The sequence below is a fragment of the Gavialis gangeticus genome, unplaced genomic scaffold (assembly GCF_001723915.1).
Source record: "Gavialis gangeticus isolate Ggan-Ray unplaced genomic scaffold, GavGan_comp1, whole genome shotgun sequence".
Lineage (NCBI taxonomy): Eukaryota > Metazoa > Chordata > Crocodylia > Gavialidae > Gavialis > Gavialis gangeticus.
In genome coordinates, this window is record NW_017729022.1 from 167,646,911 (window position 1) to 167,669,012 (window position 22,102).

General features: G+C 40.0%; 1 protein-coding gene across 1 annotated transcript in view; it reads left to right on the forward strand.

Moving 5' to 3' along the window:
- The window catches only part of TGFB2 (transforming growth factor beta 2), an 88,040-nt gene that overhangs the window by 34,965 nt on the left and 30,973 nt on the right, over positions 1-22,102 (forward strand). The window lies entirely within an intron of this gene.

A 22,102-nucleotide genomic window follows, 5' to 3' on the forward strand; every position in this document is an offset into this window, starting at 1 on the left:
TTTTTTTTTTTTTTTTTTTTTTTTTTTTTTTAGGTGGGATTTGGTTTATGTTGAGAAATTCCTAAAGTGGTAAAGTTATTAGATTATTTGCCCTTTAATTCAAGATATGTGACTGCTATCTAAACATTGTTACTATATGATGTTAAGGAAGGTTTTGTTGTTTATTTTTAAGTGGCTAAATCAAACCTTATGGTAGAATCGCAGAAAAGTAGGGCTAAAAGGGACCTCAAGACATCATCAAATCCAGCCCCCAACTCAGGGCAGGTTCATCCCTGATTTGGCCATTCCCATGAAGTATCTGACCAGCTCTTGAAAAAATCCATGAATAGAGATTACACAATTTCTGTTAGTAGCTTGTTCCCAAGTTTAATCAGCCTCATAGTGAGACAGTTCTTCTTAATCTCCAACCTAAATTTCCTCCGCTGCAGTTTGAGGTGATTGCTCCTAGTCCTGTTCCCTATTGTAACAGAGAATAAATTATTTCCATCCACTTTATTACTGTCCTTCAGATATTTGAAGATTGTTATCAAATCCACACACCCCCAGTCTCCTCTTCTCTAAACTAAATAATCCTAGTTCTTTCAGCCCTTCGTCATAAATCATCTTTCCCAGCTTCCTAATTATTTTTGTCACTCTGTTGGACTTCTAATTTGCCTACATCTTTCCTTAGGTGTGTGCCCCAAAGCTGGACACAGTACTCCAAGTGAAGCCTCATAGGGCATGTCCCCATGAGCATGCACGTGCAGTTTGCGGTGCCTCAAAGCCATGTGTGCTGCCAGAAACTGGAGCCTGGCTGGTCAGAGCCACACTGGCTGCCAGCCAGGCTTTTAGTGGCTGGTCCAGCACCGCTGCTGCCTCAGGAGGCCCCCAGGCCTCCAGGTAAAGCTGCTGGGGCCAGCACAGAAGCTGGCCCCAGCCTCCCTTACCCCCACCCAGGTCCCTTTGCTGCATGCTGGAGTGGACATCTAGGGGTGTGCCTGTGGACAAATAGCAGCATCACAAATATGTGCTGTTGCTATCTGTCCTGCAGGAAACACACACCCCTGCACATGCACGCCTGTGGGGATGCGCCTATAAAGTAGGAAGTTCATTTCCCTTGTTTTGCCAGTCATACCTGTGTTGATACAACTCACTATGAAGTTGGGTTTTTTTGTAACAAGGTTATCATCGACTAGATTGTAGAAGTAACAGAACTTAACATAGTTTAATGTTTCTTCTTTTAGTAAACACACCATTTGGATAGTGTTACAACTTTCTCCACATAAACCATTCCACAGCAAGATTCTATAATCCACAGTAACAGCATAATTCTCTTATAGTACGATTACAATACCAATGAGAAAGTGCTGAGCCTATTGACTGCTATGGAAAAGAGAGGACAGTATATATTTTTATCTGTTGTTTGAGTTCTTTGTAATTCTGGATTTTTCTGCACTGCATCTAAAATATACTCCAACATCACAATGTGTATAGGTTTTAGTGGTTTGTATAATATATGTAAATGGAACTTTTAGTGTGTCATTCACGTGAAATAGAAGAATACTCTAAGTTGAAAGTCCAATCCATTCCTGTTTCTGTGCTGGATGTAAAAAATTATATGTTATGCATATAGACTAAATTCACAGATTATTCTGAGTGTTCTTGGAGGACTGGCAATTTCAAGTGAAGCCTAAGGGAACTGCATGTGCTTAGCACTTCTCAAGTCTTGGCTGTAAATTTGTATATAAGAATGTGCTTTTTGATAGCCTTATGTGAGGGTCCTTCCAGGCAAGCCATATGGTGCAATACAGAAAGTAGCTGATATAATATTCTGTTTGCCTCTTGGTAATACTTGATTATAAAAAGAAGGCATCTGAAGCTGCCTGCTGCACTAGGCTTCTATTTTCACCCTGTAGCACCAACACTGTCTCCTAGGCAGCCAGCAGAGGCCTGGTTAATGCATCCAAATCACACATTTTCAGCTATGGGGAGATACTGTAGGCAAATGTTTCCAATATGGCTCTCCTAATTAATTAAGGACCGCACTTTGCACACAGCTAGGGCTAATTCTGTATGAGCAGGGTGGTAGTCAGATGCTTTACATATCCTTCTTGGAGAAAAACCTTTACTTGACTTAAAATACTTTCCCAGGAGCTTCATTCAAAAATGTCAAGTACTCCTGCACTCTCTGGTCTTCACTACTCCATGTTCTGATGATGATGTGGGGAAAGATTTTATGGAAGGGAATGGGCACATCAAGGGAATGGGCAAAGCAGCCCTGATTTTTTTCTTTCTGTATTTGCATATATTTATGAAGATGATACCAAAAGGATATAAATGTTTCTTCCTGTATCCCAAGCTGACAGGTTTATTTAAGATACTAGAATCGGTATGGATGCTAAAAAGGCTAAGTAGTACTTGCTTGTTTCCCTTAGGGAGGCATTTCTTATAAGTTTTGATTGGTAAATATTCTCAATGTTTACATAGGCCATATTGTTATTTGAATTGTATGAAGCCAGTTGAATACAATCTGGCACTAGGCAACAAATTATATCCATTTAGGTGCCAAGAAGAGACTATGTTGAGCTTTAGATGCTTGACATTCCAAACCTGTTACCTTGTAAGTGTAATATTTACCAGATTTCAGTTCAGCAGAAGATGAAGAGCAGACCTGTGGAGGAGGGGGAATTAAAGAGATTTTGAGCTTGAGGAGGAAAAGCTTGAATGAGCCGGTACTGCTTGCTAAATTTTTATTGGGTAACTGACTTTGTGAAGACTTTGTAATGAACAGTCACTCACTGGGCAGTTTATTCAAGATAAAATCACTGTGCCTGAAAGTTAAAAAATAAAAATAAAAGGAAGAAAAGGGAAGAAGAAAATTAAAGAACCATTCTAGCTGTGAATGAAAAGAACTTTGGAGTTTCTGAGAGTAGCTAACCTCTTAGCAAGCTTTGGGTTTTATTCCGTTCGCAAATGTGAATGAGCTCTTATGATACCACAACAACAGTTTTAACATTGTTATCCCTATATCAACTTTACTTTTGTATCAAGCCAGATTTTGTCTGGCCACAAGATTCCTCTTAGAGAGAATCTCCGTCAGTCTCTCAGTTCTTGAAACCTTCTTGTTTATAAATGGAGCTAATTAATGAGAGAGCTGAACTGCTTCAGGGAATGGCTCTAATAATATTTTTCAGCTGAGCAGATGACAAAGTGGAAATAGGAGTGCAAAATCCTCTACATATGTATTCCACATAAGCCCATCTGAGGTGCCAGTGGAGAATGATTTCAAATGCTGTCTAGTAACATGGAATATTAAGAAGCAGCTGGACCCTGTTCAATTGGACTTCAGTTGATTGGTTTTTACATGCCTTTGCAACTGAAAACCCCCCTGCAATTCTGAATATGATGTGTTACAATTAGGCAAAACCTTTAATCCTATTTTCCATTCATTTACATAGTCATTAAAACCACAGCTCTGAAAAATACTTTCTTAGGCAACTTACTTTGCAGAAACCCATTTAACTTTGCATTTCTTTCAATCATGAATTTAATTTTACTCTTTTTTACTTTCCAAAAGATTCTGAAACTCAGGTGTCTTCATCAGTCTTGCATCATGCTCCCTTTCTGTTACCTACTGAAGTATATACCCTGCTATGCAGAATATGACTGTACAGTTGGAGGGGGTTCACCCTAATTTTATGTTGTCCTTCATGGAGGGCATCATAAAGCTATTTACTGAAGTAATAAATCATGGGCTTAGAAAGAAAGGAAAGATTTAAGGGAAATGACTCAGTGGCCAGAAGAAAGGGAAGAAGGAGAGAGCTCCAGGTCAAGGACCCCCACTGATAATGGAGAGTCATGTTAGTGAAATAGTCACAACTGTGGTGTAAGACCCATAGCAGTACATGGAATGAGAGATATGGGGAAAGTAGATAGAAAAGTACAACACAGAGGATCATCCCAATGACAGACAATCTAGTATAAATCTCTTTATGGATTCTTATGTATGAGCATTAATGGGATCTCTGCATTTGTCCACAGAAGCTAATTTTGACAGTTAACACTATACTCACTTTTTGAGTTTTAAAATCTTCACTTCACATTTCAAAGTTAGATGTTTACATGGGACTAGATGGCTCCATTTAGACTGAAATCAAATCCAGATGGGAAGGGGTTAAAAACCACCAGCTTTACCATCTGGTTACCATCAGATTACCAGCAGTTCATTAGCCTGTTTGAAATTAATTTGGCTAGCTCATTCCAGTAGCGAAATTTCTGCAACACAGAATGCCCCTCCATAGTTGTCCCTAATTCTCATCCCTTATTTGAGAGTCTTAGACAGGGTAAGACTAAAGTATATATGAAGGCTTACCTGTCCCAGAACTGGTGGTCTCATAGGAATTAGATGAGATGGTGAGGCATTAGAAGAAATTTAAACAGCAAGCATCAGAAGTCCTTAGGGCTATTAGTCACTTCCATGAGCTTTACATTTATACCATTTTTTCTTAGTTTGTGGAGTTCATTTAGAAAAGTTGTTAAGCACGTCTGAGTTTGTCCCTATTCATGAAAACTCTTAATTTTAGTGGGTCATAAGTTTAAGGTTCAGCACATGCTTAGGTATTTTTCTGAACCAGAGCTACATACAGGCCTTCTGTCACTTAATGCTTTATGAAAGATACAGACTAATCTTTTATCCTATACTTGAACATTTCCAGTTAGCTTAATCTTCCTGCAAATTAGTAAAGGGAAAATACTATCTTGGACCTGAAAACAAAAAATCTGTGAAAAAAAGAGAAGTGTCTATATTTAAATTACCTTTTCCTAGGTGTGGGGGTTCATAAATACTGCAGTCTGAAAAACTTAACCTGAGTTGTGAAGTTGCCTGAGAATGTCGTTTCACTGCCACTCCCCTGAATTCAGCACCACGTTTCTCCTGTATGATGGCTTTGGGGTGCTTGTTACACTGTTGGAGAAAACAGGATGTAAGGAAAGTTTTCCTAATAGTTCCTTAAATGGTTCAAACTGTTTCCAATTTCTTTTCCCCTCTAGCATAGCTTGGTTCAGCAGTGGCATATTTTTGTGCTGTGAGAGCCATCTGTTAGCGTTGATTCACTCTGCCAATGTATAACACTGAGGATTTATCCTAGGGGGTTCCAGCCATTGTCTTCAGTTGCATAACAGAACTTGCACTTACAAGCCCTTTCACAAAGGCAATTAAAATATGTATTAAAATGTGTTAAGAGAGGTAAAACACTGTCTTGTTAATTTGCCATTGAAAAGCAGAACTCAGCTGCTTGCACAATTGGTAATGGGTTTGCCTGTATGTTGCCAGAGTTGTAAGGTTTTTCTTCGCTTCTTGAGACCTGGACAGATTTTAGGGACTTAGAAGTATCAAAGCTAACTAGAGCTTACATTGAAAGAAGTTTCTACTTCTACTTTTCCTTGGGGAGATGGGCTTAAAAATCTACTAGGCTGTTTCTGACATTGAAAATTTGTGCCTTGGTTATTCTCTGAAAATCATGGATTATTCTAACAATCCCTGTATCAGGACTCGCCTTGATGACGCTAAAAAACTCAAACATGCCTGGATCTCTCCAGTTCTGAGAGGACCACAAACCAGTTTTTGGCAGAGGGTAATGGAGCCTCATGAGTTACAGATGATGACAGTGTGGCATCTGAGGTTTCCTTGGAGGCTGGCTACCTCAGCATGCACCATTAATGGCTATGTCATTAAAAAGAATAAGCCTGAGGATTTCTGCAGTCTAAACTGAGTAACAGTGAGTTTAGGCTGGCCAGTCACATAATTTATCCACCCCTAGTTCCGTAGTTCTGTCTGCAGAGTGGAAGTAATAATACTTATTTCCATATCTCTTTTGCATATGGATTGTTCATTAGAGTATGATTCTGCAGGCACTAAATTTACCAGATTCCCAGTGAGCTTAGCTAAGAGAGGAATTCAGCGAGAGCTGAGCCTGCTGGTGGGTGACAGGAGGGAATGTGAAGTGTCCTCTTTAGAGACTGGGGAAATATCCAGGACCAGGGACCTACACATCCTAGACTCTAAGCTCCTTCAGAGAATTGTCCTGTGAGAAATAACTCAAAATGTTTCAACTCCAGCATGAACAGTGAGGCTTCACTACTCCAGTGGAAAACAGCATAATGTTGTCTTCCAGACTCTTTTCTTATAAAATAGTCTTATTAACATTGAGGTTCCCCACAAAATCGGTTCTCTGGCCCTTCCTGAGCATAGTGCTGTCTATGAGCAGTGTACAGGGAAACTATTTATATTTGATAGGGGTGTGGAAAAAATTGCTCCACAGAGGCATCTGACAATGTTAAGGCCATCTCAGTGCATCGAGCACTGAGCCTATTGAGGTCATTGAAAAATATCACCAGCTCTCCAGTATGGGCTTTAGATTGAGCTGAAAGAGCATTACTTTCTTCCCCTGACTTTATATTTCTAGTATTTAGTTTATTAACAAGCAGTGGTGACAAATCCTTTTAGCACTTGGTATAGTATGTTAAGAACGGCATTCCTGCTGCCTCGGAGCCGGCCTGTGCAGCCATATTGGCATCAGACCACTGTCTCCAAGTGCAGGTGCATCCTGTCCGTCTGTGGCAGGTTCCCATTGAAGTTGTTAAGATTCCATGATTCCCATGTGCCTGTCTCTGACCCTAGGCTGCAGCTCCAATCCCTTCAGAATTTTTAGAGCTGTGAAGAAAGGGATATATACAGCATACAAAGCTATATGTAGATTTGCCAAGAGGCTCGTATACTGAAGAAAAGAATAGATTTATAACAGAAGTAATGTTTTCAAGGAGTCTGATGGAGTCAGTAAAACTATGTCTGCATGGTATTTTTTTTTAAGTATAGCTCATTAGTAAATTGGCACTGAGATAACATCCCAAAGCCAATTTTAATCCTGCTGGCCAGGCTGTCAGTATAAATGAAATTTATGAGGCAGGTGCCAAAGAGAGGCTAGATTTAAAATAATAACAATAAACGCACATGAAAACTTAGCGCCATACCTAATCTGCTGTTGATAAGAGAAAGAAAAACATTGTCTTTCAGGGGAAAAAAACACTCAGGTTTTTTTTATCACCACTTCCACATAGTCTGCTTATAAAGCCATATGATTTACAAGTAATGCAGCCGGCTTTCCATTGTACCTGCTGGTTCACTCTGCCAGTGGGGATGTCTCTTGTCACAGATCCCTTTGAAAACATCATTTAAGCTGTCTGCAACCCAGAAAAAAGTTGGGGGAAAGAAAAGAAGAAAAGGCCTTGTAATGAGGATGACTGTAGTCAACATTGTAAGCAGTAGGGAAGATTCATGTGGTATGTTTTAGACATTGGCAGACTCAAACTCTCCAGTTCAGCAAAGTTAGAGGGTCTCGACTTTGCCAGGGAAAAGGGTCACCTTTTATTCCTTGATCATTTTCTTAAGGAGAGCAAGGAGTTATTCTGTGATTCTTGTTTATAAATTTTAGTTGAAAGAAGACCACTTCATGGATAGAGATGAAAGCCATTCTGGGTATTTTTTGTTGCATTCCAGTGTAAGCAGAATAGCAAAGTGCATACCTGAGAATTTTCCAAACACAACATACATCTATTTACATATTTGATTTCAGTGGTGATACATGATAACCTGGGATTTCATTCAAAGGATCACGATGGTGAATTGGAAGGGGTTTGTCTTCCTTGAATATTCAGAAAATAACTGCTGAACGTTTGAAGGACCTTTTGTTGGCAACCTAATTCAATAGAGAACATGAAGCAGAGAGACTGAAGACTGTCATCTTGTACTGAAAAAAACCCTTCCATTCTAATGCTAGTTTTCTGAGCAACTGAAGTGAAATCCTGGTCCTACTGCTGTGAGTGCAAGCTTTGTCATTGATTCTGGTGGGGCCAAAATTTTACACAGAGCTTTTAGAGGCTTTAAAAACTGCATGGCTTGCTCTGATCCCCAGCTTATGATTGCAGCCACCTTCTTTTTAAAATGTTGCACCTTTAAATAGCATTACACATGGGGAAAAATAATACTTTATTACAAAGCAATAGCAAGTAAAGCTTAATTGTATGTTTATCAACCAAGGGTTTGGTTTTTTGGTTGCATCTATGTCATAAATGTAGTATGCAATTTATTGTTGGTCAACTTTGTTAGACCATTGTTTCTCAGCCTTTTAAGGCACCCTTCAGAAAATGCCAGCTCTTAGCTTTTATTTGTTTAATGACAATAGACAAATAGTAGAGCAATTCTTCTGTTGTCAAGAACTATGAAAGGCCACAACAGGTCAGAACGTTTTTGGCATTATGGATTCCTGTTTGAAATCTCTGGATTTATCTTGTGAATCATGTGTGGATGTTTGCAAACCTAACAGTGATAATTTTGCACAACACCCTTAAAAAGATGTTATAATACCCCAAGGAGAAGTACTACCATAGTACAGTTTGATGCACAGCCCCCTTTAAGCATTGAAATACACACACAGACCACTTATCTCTCAATGTTTCTTGTACATATTAACCATCAAAGATTAAGGTGCCTCTCTGGAATTAAAAAACTAAATAAAGACCCTGTTTCTCACTTGCCCTATATTTAAGGCCACATTACTGTTCCACAGTGGTGTATAAAGATGTTAGTGTTAATGAAGATCAGCTTTTAGCTGTTTTTAATACTATCAACATCTTTGTAGGCCATGAAGATGGGCCAGGATAGGAAAACCAAATACCCAATTAGTCTTAGGCAGCTGAATTACAGCTTCAAGTAATGCAAGACATCATTTGCCAGCCCAATATATGATCTGAATATAGCTTTTTTCAGGGATACCAAGTTTTGTGATCAGTGCTGGGCCTTGCAGCTTCAGCATGGAAGAGGAAAAACAACAGCAAGGCACTGAATTCATTGATTCATAGATTATAAGGAGCTGGAAGGGGCCTTGCAAGATCATCAGATCCAGTCCCCCTGCACTAGGCAGGAAAGACAACTGGGGTCAGGTGACCCCAGCAAGGTGATCATCCAGTCTCTTGAAGATTTCTGGAGTAGGTGACTGCACCACCTCTGGAGGGAGTTTATTCTACCCTAACTGTGAAGAAGTTTTTGTTGAAAGCAGTAGGAAAAGAAGAGATGAGTTAATTTTTGCTGTTGAATTTTTCTTCAGTAAATTCATTTCCAAGTAATCTGAGAGGCAGCAGCAGAAGGCATATAGCAAAGCACCACACATCTTTGAAAAACGTGCAGGTTTTAATGTGCTGTTTGCTAGCTGGCCCTCTTTTTATTTTATTTTACTTTATTTTTGCAAGGGAGTAGCTGGCTGATTTTATACAGAGAAAGAGAGTGAGAAAGTAATTGTTATTTCTCTTCATTCTTGTGCTGCCTGTTCTGTTTCATCCTGAGAAATATAATTTAGAGGAGCAGATTCATAATGTGCAGATTCTTCATGTTCATTTTTTTAAAAGTGAAGTATTCAATGCTGGTCACACTAAGTCTTTCTCCAGTCTGTCCCAGTGCCACTAGCAGTGATTGCTTGGTCCCATTTGTATGCTGGGCAGGAATATATAACTTCATTAATCATTTTATAATCCCAGAGATGTAATATTATACATCACCCACATAGCAAATATAGTAGTCTAGCACAGAAGTGAAGAAAGATGAGCTCTGAGTGTACACCGAAACATGGATACTGCAGGGAAAGAAACACTGTTTTTTCTAGAGGAGACCAAACAGTTTCCCTCTCTTATTCTAGCCAAAAGTTTCAACAGTTTGAGTCTGGCTTATGAACACTTCCAACATTCAAGAACATTTGGATCCAAGATTTTTCTTCAAGATTTTCTGTTTAGCCCTTGCACACTAAAAGGGTTGTAGTGAATACTGATGAATTCTTTTATAGTAGGATTGTTCTGTATGGCTTTGGCACTTTTAAAATTCCATCTCTTGTGCAGGAGAGGAGTGTAATTTTCACAGGAACTCAGTCTTATTCAGTGGAATGCACTCTTAAGACCAGAGCAATTATAAATGGCCAGGATCATGTCTAGCATTTACTTGAGTGGCAGTGTTTGACTGTGAAGTAATAACATGTTAAAAGTTCTTTGCAATCTGTATGCTAAATCACTACAATGTATGTTTACGCATGCACACCTGGGCTAGGGATAGAAATTACACAAACCAGTATAAGTGATCAGAAACTAGTTAAAAACTGTACCACAACAGAAGTTCAATGCACATAAACTACTTTCAAAATGGCCAAAACCAGTTTAAGATAAACCTGGATGGATCAAGTTATCAGACTTAACTGGGTTAGGTTAAATTGGTTTATTGAACTTCTGTTCCAGATCCCCTCCAGAGTCACATTAACTTACAGTCCCCCCAACATCCCAGGTTGCTTTGCAAATCCCCTGCAATATCACCACCCCCCCACACACACAGTGGGTGGGTTAGCCTTGGCCCAAGCTGTCTGCTGCAGCTGAGCAGGGAGGTATGCTGTAGCACCCCTCAGCTTCTGGCCTGAGCCACTGCAGGCTTGTGGCTGCATTTCTGACATCAAAAAATGAATGTCTGTTCACTTGTTTATCGGTTCAATCTATGCAGCTTAGATCAACATGTGAAGATTGAATTGACTCGGCCTCAGACTTTCAACTATTTGTACTTAGTTCTGATGGCTAATGTCCTGTCTGTGAGACTAAGTACAGACAGTCAAAAAGCCTGAGGCTTCATAAACCAATTAACCTAAATCAGTTAAGTCTGATATCACATCCATCCAGGTTTATTTTAAACCAGTTTCAGGCATTTTGAAAGTACTTTATGTGCACTGAACTTTGTTGTGTTATAGATTTGAATCGGTTTCCAAATGCTGTACTTACACCAGTCCTTAACCTGTTACCCCAACTCTATCACTAAACTCATTGAACATTTCCTTTTCAGAATGAACTCTCCCTTAACCGTAACTCTTTTTGCAACCGTTTCTTTTTTGTTCATGGAAGGATGGCATACTGGTGAGAATGCATCTTGAGTTCTTAGTCTCACTGTCTTCCTTGAATGGCAACCAAACTCTCATTATTCATTCAGTTTTTGCAAAGGGGTGATCCTATGGCAATTTTTTAGGCTACAATTAAATGGGTGAAAGTGCTGAAATGCCCAGAGTTCTTCTCACTTAAAAAATGGTGTTCTTGCTTGTTCTGGGAATTTGTTTCTTTCTGAAATTATCAGCCCCTTGGCTTCTACTTAATGTCAAAGACTTAAGTTTTACAGTGCAGAAAGCATGTCTTAGGGGCATACTTAGTACAGGTAATTGTCTCAGAGTTGATCAGCCTCTGAAAAACAATTATAGCTGTTGTAGAAGTAGCTGTTCATGGATATTAGCATTAAAGATGGCCATCTTTCATAAAATGTGGTCTTTTGATATCACCTCGCCCTCCAGCTACCCAGATTCTTTCAATATTGCTTTCTACTGTATTTTTGTAAAATTCTTCAGCAGTGGGTATTGGCAGTGGGTACTGGTGGACTGGAAGGAAACAGGCATGAGCAATATCTCTGTCTCCTTTCTCCAAACTATTTTGTTCTTGCTCATTTTCCTTTGACAGAGCTTAGCTTTCCCACTCTCCCACCCCTAAAATTGTTCATTCAGTGGCCAGAAAGAGGAAGGGATGGGAACCCAACCATGCTGTTCAGCATCCCACTGATATATTAACTAATGTTTTTGTTGCGACAAGGCTTGGCTAACAAGCAGTATCAGGTGAAGGATAAGGAAGAGAGGGTATATGCATGGTTTTTCTTAACACTTTTTGTCTTTTCATTAATTGTATTTCTTGGTAGTCCCCTAGATGGCTTTCTGATCTATCCGATGCATTTTTACAATTAGCGTGTTCTTGGAGTTTGTCTGCTTGCTGCATTAAATACCATTACCCAATCTGTAAGGCCTGGGAACAAGGTTTTGCTTTAGGCATTTGACAGATGAAATGAGCCATGGAGTAATGGAGATGTAGGGTCAGATTTTCAGTAGGCCTTAGCAACCACAGTTGGGGCCAGACTTTCAAAAGAGCTCTGATTCCATTTCAGTATTAAAACATGTGCCTGATTTTCAAAAGAACACAGAGCATAATGAGCTGTTTTGAAAATCAGATCCAAAATACCACAGTAGTAACTGTTGGTTCCTGAGATCTTTGGAAGCTCTAACTCTTGTTCCATTCTCTTTCTGGGAGTTGAGCTTTTTTACAAACCTATCTTGTTTGGTGATTGCTGAACACTAAAATCTGGTCTTTATAGTCTTGGCTTAAGTGCCAGCAAGTGTTGACCCTCTCTGTCAACACCATGTTAGCATTAATTACAGAGTTTGCAAATTGACCTGAGTCTCTGCATGCTGGCATGGGTTCTAAGCTTGTATTAACTTGCTGTTAACTACAGAATATCAGACAAGTGCCTGCATCTCTTGATAAAGGGATTATAATGTTGGCTGTGTCTGCAGTGGTTGGCCATCACCAGACACAGGGCATCTGTTCAGATAAACTAGAAATATGTTCCTGATCCCTGTAGCTTTAGTCTTTGGTATTTACTTTTGCTATCCTTCTGTGCATTTGGAGGAGTGAAGTTCCTTTTGCACCATCTCCTCCTGGGATTTAAGGCCGAGATATGTTTTGGGAAATCAGTGCAACATAGGGCTGCTAACTGTTATCACTGTATATCGCAGAAAATGGATATTCTTTCAGTCCTGTCGTCTTGGTACAGCAGCCTTTCATCATCTGGAAGCTGGAACTGAGGAGAGAAGAAAGAACCATGTTTGACTGTATGAAGTTATATAACTGTTTTTCTTGGGGGTTGCAGTTAGTATTGTTGTGGGATTCTTCCGGAGGTGGTCTTTGCCTAGGCAGTACCTCACTGACCTTCTGTATAACAGAAGCATCAGCTGTAGAGTTGCACTATTTTAGCTCAGATTTGGGCCTTCACAGCATGTGAGAGTACTGTATAGACAGAGTGGGTGCACAGCCTTGGTTGTTTTCCAGAGTGAATTATGTTTCAAGCTGAGACTGCAAGAACTAGTAGCATCACAAGAATGGCAGTGAAAAGGAGACAGAACAAATATACACAATAAAAGAAAAATGAAATGTTGGGCTTAATTATCAGGTTCAGCTTAATCACATAGTTTGTTGTCACATAGCAAAATTAAGGTCTTTCTACCCTGGGCTTCAAACCAAGTTAAGAAGCACCATTTAAAAATAATTTCAGTTGCAGCATCTAAACACAGTTTAGGTTAGGTTATAACATGATTTGGCCAAACTCAGGTGGAACACATTATTTTTTCAGTACGGTTCTAAAATAGCTTGTTCAAATTGGTACTGTTAGAACCCATAAATAGGATTACATTAAACTTCCATAAGAGGGTTTGAAACTGTGTGGGATAATGCCAGTATCCAAGTCCACTGTGCTTGAGGAAAACAGTTCCTGAGTGTCAGGGTGCATGCTAGCCTCATTGTCTCCTCAGGATGACCTATCTGGCAAAGACAGATACTCATCTTGAATTCCCCTGGAACAGGTTTACAATAAAAAATCGGCGATGCTCTTGAGCTTCAGTGAAAACTCAAGAGAGACACTGATATATAAATAAATGACATTCTCATGGCCAGACCTTTATCTCCTTTAAACTGAGACACCTTTATTGAATTCACTCTGTCAAATGACAACCACTGAAAAACTGATCCTCAGTTAACTTCTTAAAAGAATTGCATTGAATCCTTAACTTCACAGAACAGCTCTAGGTTTGATGAAGAAATGATATCTTGTGCTAATATGCCAAGATAAATGCCAGGAAACGACAACAACTCCTGAATGAGATTACTTTGTTATTGTCATTATTTGTGTGGTTTTCTGTCTCTGCAAATATAAACTAATCTTAAATTGTTATACTGCTGCATCAGTTGCCTGTCTTCTGCTGAACCTGTAGACAAGTTCAGAATGTTTTGATTGAAAGTGGAAAGCAAGAATTCAAAACAGAGCTATAGTTCCCAATGTCAAAAGTCTGTGGAAGCCCCAGAGTATTGGGAATAGCTTGCAAATGAATTGGTAACTCTTCTAACTGGAAGGCTAACTGGAAGCCAAACGACTCAGGTTATAGTTCTCCTGGTCTCAGAGCTTGAACAAGCACCTAAAGACTTCTCTGAGCCAAAGCATCAACATTAAAAGCTGGTGATTAGGAAATTCTTTGCTAACCTTTTATGTAAAGGTTATATGATATGCCTTTTCATGCCCTCAGTAAATTAAATCTTTGTCCAATTGGATGCATCTACACACATGCTTTACTGCAGGGTTGACTAAAAATTTCTGCAGTAAAGCATCACCATCTACACATGCACTGGTATTAGGGTGCAGTAGATTAATTAATGGTGGTCATTAAGTGCACTGCAGTTTGTGTAGGTGCTGACAGGGACTGGCTGGGGCATGAGGGTGCTAAAGTGCAGGGGCTGCCTGCCACCTAGCCCCACATTTTAGCACCCTTGTGCCCCAGCCAGCCCTTCTGTGGCCTGATGCTGCACCTGGAGCCCAGAGCTGATCCCTGGTACCCCTTGCCAGCCTGGGGTTACTCTACCTTGGCTCAAAGTGCTGCGGTTCCAGGCACGTGTGTATACACTACTCCCAGAAGTAATTGACTCTGGTGTGAACTACGCTGGAGTTTATTGCTCTGCCTTAATTTCACATGTAGATGCACACAGCGGGTGCATCCAAATAAGCACAGACACACCGTATGTAGCACTGAAGATCCGTCTGTGATGCCACACGTGCCAAACATGCAGGTGTTCCCTGCTCTGTAGCATGGGTGGGGTTTTGACCATGGAAGAAAACTTATCTTTTTCTTTTCTTATTTTGTCATAGACTGTGGTTTATACACTGTTAAAATTTACTGTCAGTGCAACAGTAGAACATTCAAAACAAAATCAGATGACTATACATCTGGCTACTTAAAACTTTTTTGCTTAAAAGGTGTGGATACCTTGAGCTTCACAGAGATAGTATGGCTAGCAGCATAGATCTATGAGCCACTGGAGCTAAGACTTTTTATTAGCCAGCAGCTATCACAGGACATGTGACCTACACTGAGTTCTAGAAATCAGTTCATAAAAATATTAAGAAAATTACACATGCAAATTCCCAGCTGGGTGCACATTAGGCATACAGGCTCTTCATGTAAAGGAAAGTTCATTATCTTAGTCATACAACAATAAGTTAATTAAATAAGAAGAAAACCACTTCAGGATTGGATCATGTTAGCAAAACTCATGATTGGTTTGTGTTAGTATAACTGATGAAAGCAAGCCAGGGTTTTAGGTAATTAGAGTAGGAGACTTATCTAGGACAAGCTGTTGAGGGGAGGCGGGGGGGTTTCCATAGCAATATTTCCCAGGACTTTACAAACCATCTTCTTAGTGGTGGCATACTGGGCCTTCTCCACTCTACTGTGCCAACAGTTCTAGCTGGATTTGATTTCCATTTTCATCAGGCCCTATTTATTCCACTGTCTCAATAATCCAGTCCCAAGCCTGTTCTCTGCCTTGATGCCTTTATGTTAAGGGAATCCTTCTCTTCCTATCTCTTTGCCTGTCTTTCTGCTTAGATTTAATCTGTGCATTTCTATGTATATATATGCCATGTGCAAGACTTCAGAGTGTCAAGGATGTAATTATAGGCCATCTATTCAGCTCATATCATTAGGTTCATAACAAAAGATTATTCTGTGGAAGGCATCTGGGTGCCCAGCCATTTTGTTCAAGCTCCTCCTTGATAACAGTAGCTGCAAACAGGCACAAGATGCACATTTATCTGCAGGGAAAGGTATTCCATAACCATGAGCCCACAGCATTAAACTGATTTCCCCCTACTTTCAAGGATTTCCCCCTAGGCTTCATCAACTACAATTCTTGTTGATAGTATTGTTATCAGAGGATTGCAGAACCAGAGTGATTGCTGAGGGAGCCAGGTAAAAACCAGGATGTTAAAGAAGACCCAGTCTTAGACAGGGAATGAGTGCAGCATCTGGGGTGCTGGTATAATTCAGCCTTTGTGAAACCACTGCCAGAAAAACAAGCTCAGTTCAAGGCCCCTTCAACAGGTGGGTGCCTTCAACATCTAGTGTCGGAGCAGGAGCAGGTTTCTGTAGAAAAGAAGCGAACAATCATAAAGTGATGGTTGAACCATCCATTTAGGCCACTCAGAGTACCTGACTGTAGCCAGAGTTTGCACAGACCAGTTTGGCCCATGTGTATGTATGTGTGTGTGTATTCCAACTGCATTCTGGAAAATGTGCTTCCAGCAGGATTCTCCAGGCATGCCAGGGTCATCATAGGTGAGCAGAGTAATTAGCCTTGAGGTTTTTTAATCCAGATGTTAGGCAAGTTTCTTGGAGAGGTTTCCAATGGAATAGGGAGGAGGACTTGTTACCTGAATGTGCCTGATAGAAAGGATAGAAGCGTGCTGGAAACGTGTTTATGAGTTGCCGTCCTCTCCATCTCTTAATACATACCGCTTTTGGTTGTCATGTTTCATTGTTATTAAAGAGGAGATGCCATGGACAGAAACCTGTATGTAGGCAGGGAATAAAATATAAACTGGAGGTGGGAAGAAACACTGCCCTGTTACACAAGGTGACTGCTGCATATTAATCTCTCTCTCTCTTTCTCTCTATAGGTTTTTGCTATCATTAAGCTGAAATCTAAACAGCCTAAATGGTTCTAATCGTCAGGTTAGGGAAACTCGCCAGAGCATAGAAAGCATAACAACTGCATTTAATAACATTCACGCTACTCTTATAAATATTTGCATATGCTACTTCAAAGTCTACTACATGGCCATTCATGTAAATCTGCTAAAGGGAAGAAAAAGAACAGCAAAAAAAAGGGGGACTCCATGTTTTGTAGCTATTGTAATACAGTATGGGCAAAGCACCAGAAAAAAAAAGAAAAAAGGAAACCCTCCAAAGTTTAATAAACACAAAAGGGAATAAAAATAAATCTTTGGAGTATTTATTACAAGCCCTTCATGGAAGGATTAGATTGAAGCTCTCAGCCTTTCCAGTGTGGGTGTATGTGTGAATTCAGCCTGTCTGGCTTCTACCAACGAGAAAAGAAAAGTTGTTTATGTTTCCTAACTAGGACTGTGTGAATAATTGAATGCTTGGTCCGGCAGCTGAACAGAGTAATTGGGGAGGGAAAAAATAAAATTTTTAAATGTTGTGTTTTTTTTCTCACCAAAATGAAAAACCAAAACATGTATATATCAAAAGGAGCATTCCTGTCAGCCTAAATGAAACACTTTTGGGGTTTGCATCATTCTTGCCAGTTGTATGAAAAGCAAATAAAAATCAGGGGCTAGATTAACAAAACACAGCCAGGGGAGGTCTTCTTTTCTTTTCCAATACCCTATGGGTTAGGTCACTCCCCCAGAAGGTGCAAGATTCAGACTCGGTTCCCTCCTCAGTTTGGGAGGACTTGAGCATACCTCTTCCTCAAGAGATCTCTAATCATCAGACTAATGGGTATTATGGGGATAGTGTAATCTACATCTTCTACTTCCTATAATTAACTAACTATTCATTGGAGCTAGGACTGAAATTTAGCTGTGTCAGCCATCAGGCTGGAGGGTATTTTTGAGATGTTCTTTTGGTCTCTCCTGTTGGAGCTGTTCCACCTCGCATGAACTACTTAAAAAGTTCCTGAGCCAGTGGAGAAAAGTGAATTTGTAGCATAGAACACTCACCTGGGAAGTGAGTGAGACCCTTCAGTTCCAGGATTTACTCCAGTGAGTAATCATTTAATTGAAATGCTACAGGGTCAACAGGAGAGATTGAGAACACCCCAACTACTGTAGAGTTCAGTAGTGAGTGCTATTTCCTGGGGAGTGGAATACCTGGTTTCAATTCTCTTAGTCAAAGGGAGTCATTAAATGAGAGTACTCTCCTACAAGCTGGGTGTGTGCCCTAATGATTGAGCTACTGGGCAAAAGCGAGGCACTGCTCTCACCTCCTTTGTCTTTCTTTTGTGAATCAAGCCCCCCAGTTTTACCTGCATCTGAAACTATTCTGCAGATTTGTGTCCAATTCAGGAATAATTTCAGGATAACCAAAACCACATTTTTTCAGTGAATTTACCACTGATAAGAAAAAATATCATCCCGCTCTTGCTGTAATAACAGGATAGCATCTGATGAAGTAAGTGAGCATGGGCTCAAAAGCTTATACATCTCTTTGATTTAGCTAGTATGTGAGGTGCATCTCTACCCTGCCTTCAATATTGAATTAGTTGAATTCGCCCATTTATTCTTCTCTTTCACAGAATACTTAGCCCATATATTTTAGCAACAATATTGCTTACAGAACAAACGATCCAGATTTATCCTATCCATACAATGAATCCATTGGGCCAAAATGAGAGGGGTATCCCAGGGAACCCAAGTGAGTCTAGACAGATGCAAATCATAGGCTAAGGTGGGGGGCCAGAATTACAGAATCTTAGATTCATTTGGGGCCCAGCCCAACTCCTTTTAAAGTCCGTGAGATACTTTTTGCAGTTATAAAGCCTAAAGGCTGATGCGTTTGTATTTAGGTCCTGATTCTTCTGTCTGTTCCATGTGGTGTCAGTTATAGGATGGGGGCCTCTGGCAGTAAAGAGCTGATTTTGTTCTGCTGTCCATGACTTTACACTTTTGAAACTGACTGACTGTAGAACTCCTGATGGTGGAGTGGAGTAGAGTAAATGGTGGGGAAGGCGTAAATCAGGTATGTTATCTAGGATGTTGTAAGATACTAAAACTGTGCTTACATTTTTTTAAAGAGGTGAAATCTACATAAAAAAATGTGGAGAGAAATAGAAATAGGACCAGATTCCATTCCATAGGGGCATTTAAGTGGATGTAGGCACCTTAGTGTGATTCCATTCTACCCTATTTGAGTTGTGCATCTATTTTTGGAGCATGCCAACATCTTAGGCATAAGATGGAGTCACAAAAAAGTGATGAAGACGCGCCACCTTAGTATGGTCTCAAGCAGGTGCCAAAGTCCATTTACAAGCTTGATAGGTGAAATACAATCTGTCCATAAAGAGAGAAAAATGCATGTGCACATGTACACACACACGCACTTGCACACACAGAGAAGAAGTGAATCCAGGAAGCCCTGAGAGATTTTTCAGATACACACATAGATTAGTGATAGACTATAACTGTAATAAGAAACAGAAAAGGGATAAAAAGTGTGAACAAACAGATTGTATTTGGTTAAAAATGGAAGAAGCACAAGGTGGAAATTGTTTAGAATGTAATTTTAATTCTGGCACAGGGGGATGAACCAGATTCTTACATATGTCAGATAAAGTGCATGAACAGGATGTGTGTATGCAGCCAAAAGAATAGCCCTCTCATAGTTTGGCTTCTCCACAGGGAACAAAATTATAGGCTGGTACTTCAAATAAATGACAGGGGAAGACAACTTCCATCTCATCCTGGACACACCAGTCGTACATTTACATAGTATTATCCTAAATTATATTCCTCTAATGATGTGAAATTGAGCATTCTCTTCTCCTAGCAGGATAAGGTTTGGCTAAGGAACAAGTAATAGTTTTGGGGTTCTCTAATTGTAGGCTGATACATCAAATAAATGACAAGGGAGGACAACTTGCATTTCATCCTGAATGCATCAGTAATGCCTATATGTATTGCTAGGGCAAATTCTATTCCCCTGATGATGTGAAATCTAAGGGATACACTGAGGATTCTCTTTTCCTGATAGGATGAGGTTTGGCTGAGTAACAAGTAATAGGGCTGGGGTCCTCCATAGCAGAAAAAGAAATGGCTGTTTCTACTCAAATGGGGATATAATCCTTGACACAGGCAGCTTCCTTTTACTTTTAAATGTATCAAGACTAAGTTGTTCAATATGTTTAGGGAAACTTAGCAGAAGGCAATTTCCTGGTACTTGGAGAGATTGTTCTTACTTTAGTACTTTAGTAAGATAAGAATTGTCCTGTTATCTAAGCTTTAGAGACCAATTTCCCATTTGAATTCTGTTTTTAAGATTATAGCAAAAATTGTGCCAGCAGGGATATCACCCATCTTAAGGATCATTCAGGATTTGTTCTATAGCATGTTACATCTGCTAACTTGGAGTAGTCTTTTTTTTTTTATTAATGGGATCAGTAAAGACGATTGGAAAGAAGGTATTCTGCCATGTTGAATCAGGCTTCCTTTTAGGTGTCCTCACTAACACAGGCCATGTGTAGATGAAACAAGGGGCATATGTACATGATACTTTAAAGCAGGCTAAATGCTTTTGCACCGCTTTAATAGTGTCGCTGTTTGCATGCCTCAGCAGCATATTGCGCATTAATTACAGCCACTGTAGCAAATTCGGCAGCGTAATGCGCCTTAAATGACTTGGGGTGCAGCAAACTTAAACTCCTCTGAAGAGTTTTAGTTTGCTGCCCTACCAGCCACTGAGCAAAGTACAGGGCTCCATGCAGCTCAGGGGCTCTGCAGGAAGCCCTGCAGGCAGTTTGGCAGCAGCCAGGGAAGGCAGGCTCTGCCCAAGAGAGGCGGGGAAAAAAAGCGGCAAGCATGATCTTTTTTTTTTCCTCCCGGGAGCCTGCCTGCCTGAGCTGTGCAAGAGCCTAGTGCGTGCCTGTGGGTGGGTGCTGCCTAGGGGGGGCAGGGAGGGGGGGTGCCGCTGCCGCGGAGGGAAGCACCAGCCCCCCTGCCCCCATAGCCTAGGGTCCGCTCTGCCTGCCAGCAGCTCACCCTCCCCTCCCCACTGCTGGAGAGGCAAGTAAGTCGGGCGTGTGCTCGACACGGGTTTAATTGGCCCAAAATTGAAGCGGTATTTTTAAAAACCCACCACTTCAATTTAGGGCCCCCGTTTCATCACCCATAGGTGTTAGTAAATATTTTGAGAAATTGTTACCTTTCATGTATAGTGAATCCAGAGTTCTAGAGTGTCTAGATTGTTTCTTTGTTATCTGAAAGTTTATCAAGGATTACTTAAAAGAGAGCATCTACTTTCACCACTTTTTTAATGAGACTTCGGGTCATTTTTCCAAAGGAAATGGCTTGTGAAAGTCATAAAAATAGAAGAAATATGTTATTTCATTTTTTTTTTTTTTTTTTTTTTTTTTTTTTTTTTTTTTTTTTTTTTTTTTTTTTTTTTTTTTTTTTTTTTTTTTTTTTTTGCTGCTTCTGTTCTTTTCTTTGATGGATCATTACTATTACTTACTGTTGTTCTTTATTGTATTTGAACCCAGAATAAATACATAAATGGATGCAATGAACAGCTACAGAGATGTTAAATGTAAAATTCAAAGTGCTGACTTCTTACGTATGGTTAGAGCCACAGGACTTTTCTAAAGTTCTGCCAGCTGTAAACAAGCACCCTAAAGACATTGTATATATGCAACATAGTCTTTGTCTATAGATTTTCATTGTTAATTATTTGTCTCAGTTATCTTCCATTATTCTTGGCTTTAAAATAAAACCATGGGTACTGGAGTTTCCACAGCAATAGCCAGACTGTGATTAAAAGTTTACAGAAGGAAGATCTTTATTCAGTCAATAGCAGAGCGGATTAATGTCCCATATATCTCTATACTGCTGGAAAAGGCTGTTTATCGTGCAAGAGGCTGCCCTAGGTCTTTTAAGAAACTGTGGGATTCGCACTTGGGCTATTCTTTTTCTAGGGGCCAAGTCCTAATATACTGGGTGCTCTCTGCTTCCATTGCGTAACAAGTACCAACTTGGATAAGGGTGAGAGAGAATGTTGCATTTTTAAAATGTTGCCTGGTGTTCTCTGTCAGTATGATGAAATCTACAGGGTCCACTTTGTCCATTGTTGAGTCTTTTTTCCTGCGATGATGTGTCTGTCTTCTTTGTTCCTCTTCTGTACAGTTTTCAGTTTCAAAAATATAGAAAAAAAGACTTTCCATTAGCATTAATAAGAATTGGATAGGGCCCTCAGATTCACTTTGATTCATCTCAGAATTTGGCTTGTTTGCCCACTCTGCAACTTGAGGAACCTCTTGCCAGACATGAGGGTGTGGAGAATGTCACACATACAGAGTGTGTTCAGAGGCACTACACATGGTCTGCTATTTATGCTTG